Below are 4,325 nucleotides of genomic sequence, written 5' to 3' on the forward strand. Positions count from 1 at the left end.
ACCAACTCTTTACGGATCTGTTCAGTGGTAATAAACGGAGGCAGATTAGACACCACTACTCTTGTCGAAATCAGCACCAACACACCCCTCACATAAATCATACTGGTAACTAGCCGGGTAACAAGACTCACCTTTTACATTACCACAACCACCGCCTTGTTCATTCTGGATACAGAGTGTATATGTTCCTCTCCCACCTGTTCACCGACCAGGATCAATAATTCCTCCACACCATTCTCCACAACGCACCTGAAGAGACAGCGTTTCTTCTCCACTCGGTTGAGGACATCAAACTACCCTACTCCCTCCTCAACTCTAACCGATAAACAGCGGAAACCAATAAACAAACCCTCCCACCATGACAAAATACATTTGGAAAATAGGCAAAAGAATAGCTGCACTCTTCACGAATGACAAAACCTCACGTTACCAACTTCTTCTTCTTCTATGGTATAATGGCGGTCCTCAAACCAACGTTAAAGGAGCATGGCGCCTCCTACTGTGCTGGAGTGTGTTCAATCACGGTTTACACCATTTCTAAATCCTCCTACCTAACTCAGTACTTCTGAGAAAATAAAAAAGATCCCTACTAACTTCTAATAGACCCTCCCCCATCCCCCAAATCCCTTCCAACCCCCCCAAATGTCTCTGATCTCACATTTGTCCTCACCTGTACCCAGTGGAACATTAATATATATTATATCTTGTTTTAAAGTTATTTTAGCTAACTAGTCTACAATTTCATTCCATTCCACACCTGAATGTGCTGGGACCCAGCAGAATCTCACTACTAGACCCATTCTCTCATTTCTCCATAATAACATTAATACCTCCAATAGTAGGTCACTCCTAATAGATTTACCAGATGATAAACTATTCAATACAGACAGAGAATCTGAGGATACTATAACTCTAACAGGCTGTACGTCCTCCACCCACTGGAGGACAACTATTATCACCAACAGTTCAACTGAGTACACTGACAGTTCATCTGTTAGTCTTCTACATATCTGCACATCACATTCAGGAAGGTAAACACCTGCTCCTGTGGGCCCACTATCTGGGCCCTTGGATCCATCTGTGAAAAGAGGTAAAAAAGCATAACAACTTCTACCAATGTAATTGTCAACCAGTTTCCCTTTATCACTGACTTCTGACCCAATCTTTTCCTTTTGTCTACCAAGGTTAGATCAACAACAGGATCTGGGAGTAACCATGGAGGAACATCCCCTATCACCACAGAAAGGGCCAACCTCCAACTCCCTGAAACTACTCTCATCAGCAAGCTTTCCAACTGTCCAACCAAAACCACTGCCTTGTCTACTAGTATATTCCCAACAGTCATCTAGAACAGTAGCAGTGGGATGCTCAACCTCACAGCCTTTCAACCCAATAAGCTAATGACAATTTATTACGTCGTATATCCAAAGGCATCTCACCTGCCTCAACTGGACTATAATATAAATCCATGATATTATGGGATACAAAATGGGAAAAGGGGAAATTATGATAATACTAAAAAACACCCTTCTAACTAACCCTACACTCATTAAAACCCACTACCCCATTCCACTACTTTGACCCTATCTGCTCCTGCACCAGGCCAACTAACCCTACACTCATTAAAACCCACTACCCCATTCCACTACTTTGACCCTATCTGCTCCTGCACCAGGCCAACTAACCCTACACTCATTAAAACCCACTACCCCATTCCACTACTTTGACCCTATCTGCTCCTGCACCAGGCCAACTAACCCTACACTCATTAAAACCCACTAGCCCATTCCACTACTTTGACCCTATCTGCTCCTGCACCAGGCCAACTAACCCCACACTCATTAAAACCCACTACCCCATTCCACTACTTTGACCCTATCTGCTCCTGCACCAGGCCAACTAACCCTACACTCATTAAAACCCACTACCCCCATTCCACTACTTTGACCCTATCTGCACCTGCACCAGGCCAACTAACCCTACACTCATTAAAACCCACTACCCCATTCCACTACTTTGACCCTATCTGCTCCTGCACCAGGCCAACGGCCTGGGAGGACGGGACACCACCACTCAACACACCCTGGAACTCTTCTGAAGTCAAATCTAGTATGACCAAATACTTCTCTGCAGCTGCCACCAAAACATATTTTTTTTCTGTGATTTACATTCCATTTCTGCGGTACAGTTGATAACCATTGCTATGAACACTAAGAAGCCAACCTTACTGAAGCATATATCACTGGTTGGCCCATCCCTCTATGCTGTCACAGATCTACTACTCACAGGGATCCTCTCAGGATCCCTCAGCCTTGACCCATCCTCCTCTACTTTCTTCACTGCCTCAGCAGTGACAACCTGTTCCCAACAGTCGGGTCAGTGGGATTGGATAGGGGCCCCTCTACCTCTCTCTCTCTCTCTCTCTCTCTGACTGGAGGAGACAGGTGAAATGGTGTGTCTCCTCTGGTCAACAATACTCACCTTGAAAGACTCCACAGCCTGTTGGAGCTCCTTCAGCTCCTTCTCTCTCTCCTGGAATCTCTGCTGGACCTTCTGCTGACTCATCCCCAGCTGCCTCTGTGGAGAATCACTCTTCAATGAGCTATCAAGCTTTATTAGTCCAGTAGATCAATAGTATAGTAATGTGACATAGGGCCCATAGAGAGGAAGGTCTAAAAAATGGATGGTCCATTTACTAAATGATATTTATTTGTTGCTATGTGAATGATTATAGCTTTTATGGTAGGACTACATGTATCAACAGGTTGAGACTGAACTTTGGACTCATAAAAGGGCATTCAGAATGATAATAGTGTTTGACATTATAAAATGGTGATACATCTGGAGAATCTGGGTTGACATATCTATATACTCAAGGTTTGTGTTCATATTTGTTCTGCTGAGGATCCATTTCATTTCAATGATCTCATATTCAAACAGCCTTAGTTCCTACTGTATCTTTAATTCTTTGTTTATCAGACAGTCACCAACAAGTTGTTCTGGTCTTACCTGTTTCTCAGTCCTCTCTGCTGCAGCTGACACTGTATCATGGCCTTTATGTTCGTCCATTGTACACATCAGACAGATACACTGCTGATCGGTACGACAGTAAACCTCCAGCAGTTTGTCATGATGAGAGCAGATCTTCTCCTGTAGTTGTGCGGTGGCTTTGACCAGCTTGTGCCTCTTCAAAGCAGGAAATTCGTAGTGAGATTGGAGGTGAGTCTCACAGTAAGAGGCCAGACACGCCAGACAGGACATGAGGGCTTTCTGCTTTCTGGTCCCAGTGCAGAAATCACACGCCACATCTCTAGGTCCAGCATAGCACAGAGCAGGAGGGGGAGCAGCCTGGAGTCCTGTCTTCTTCAGTTTCTCCACCACCTCAGCCAACATGTTATTTTTACTCAGCGTCGGCCTCGGACTGAAGGTCTGTCTGCACTGAGGACAGCTATAGACCCCTTTCAGAACATCCTGATCCCAGCAGCCCTCAATACAGCTCCTACAGTAACTGTGCCCACAGGGGATGGTGACTGGTTCCTTCAGTAGATCCAGACAGACAGAACAACAGAACTGGTCCTGGTCCAGCAGAACTCCCTGTTGAGCCATTTGGACGGTTGTTCACTCTCACACAGACAGACGACACAGAGACTCAGATCAGTTTCGTTTCCTCAGAAGAGAGTTTGTGGGAGGGGGAGGGACTTCCTGGTTCTGCCAGAGGGGTGGGGTTAGAGGGAGGGAGGGAGGGGTTAGAGGAATGCAGGAAGAGAGAGAGGAACTGCAAGCAACATCAAGAGGGAGACAAATAGTTTTGTTCCAATGTTAGAGCCCTTAACATGGAACAAATGACATAATGAATCTTAAAATGTGAGTTGTTAGAATATATGAAGGGTAACAGTTTTCTATTAAGTACGTATGTATCATTATTTTAATCACCTTTATAATGCCTTATAAATCAATAAGTCCTGAGGAGGTGTGATATATGGCTATTATACAGAACCACGGCCAAGGGCTGTTCTTAGACAAGACACAACACGGATTGAGAATTATCTAACACTTTCAACAATACAATCACATTTTATTTTATTGGTTACATACACATATTTATCAGTTGTTATTGTGGGTGAAGTGAAATGCTTGTGTTCCTGGTTCCAACAGTGCAGTAATATCTAACAATGCTTGTGTTCCCAGCTCCAACAGTGCAGTAATATCTAACAATGCTTGTGTTCCCAGCTCCAACAGTGCAGTAATATCTAACAATGCTTGTGTTCCCAGCTCCAACAGTGCAGTAATATCTAACAATGCTTGTGTTCCCAGCTCACAGAGGG

General features: G+C 44.4%; 1 pseudogene across 1 annotated transcript in view; it reads right to left on the reverse strand.

Moving 5' to 3' along the window:
- The window catches only part of LOC145876355 (tripartite motif-containing protein 16-like), an 11,112-nt pseudogene extending 7,412 nt beyond the window's left edge, over nucleotides 1–3,700 (reverse strand). The window contains exons 1-2 of the transcript XR_014391505.1: nucleotides 3,010–3,700; nucleotides 2,482–2,577 (exon numbers count right to left, since the gene is read on the reverse strand). The product of XR_014391505.1 is annotated as a tripartite motif-containing protein 16-like (transcript). The remainder of the gene's footprint in view (nucleotides 1–2,481; nucleotides 2,578–3,009) is intronic.
- Between the last annotated feature and the right edge of the window lie 625 nt (nucleotides 3,701–4,325).

Source organism: Salmo salar, unplaced genomic scaffold (genome assembly GCF_965601325.2).
Source record: "Salmo salar unplaced genomic scaffold, fSalSal1 ptg000578l, whole genome shotgun sequence".
NCBI classification, from domain to species: domain Eukaryota; kingdom Metazoa; phylum Chordata; class Actinopteri; order Salmoniformes; family Salmonidae; genus Salmo; species Salmo salar.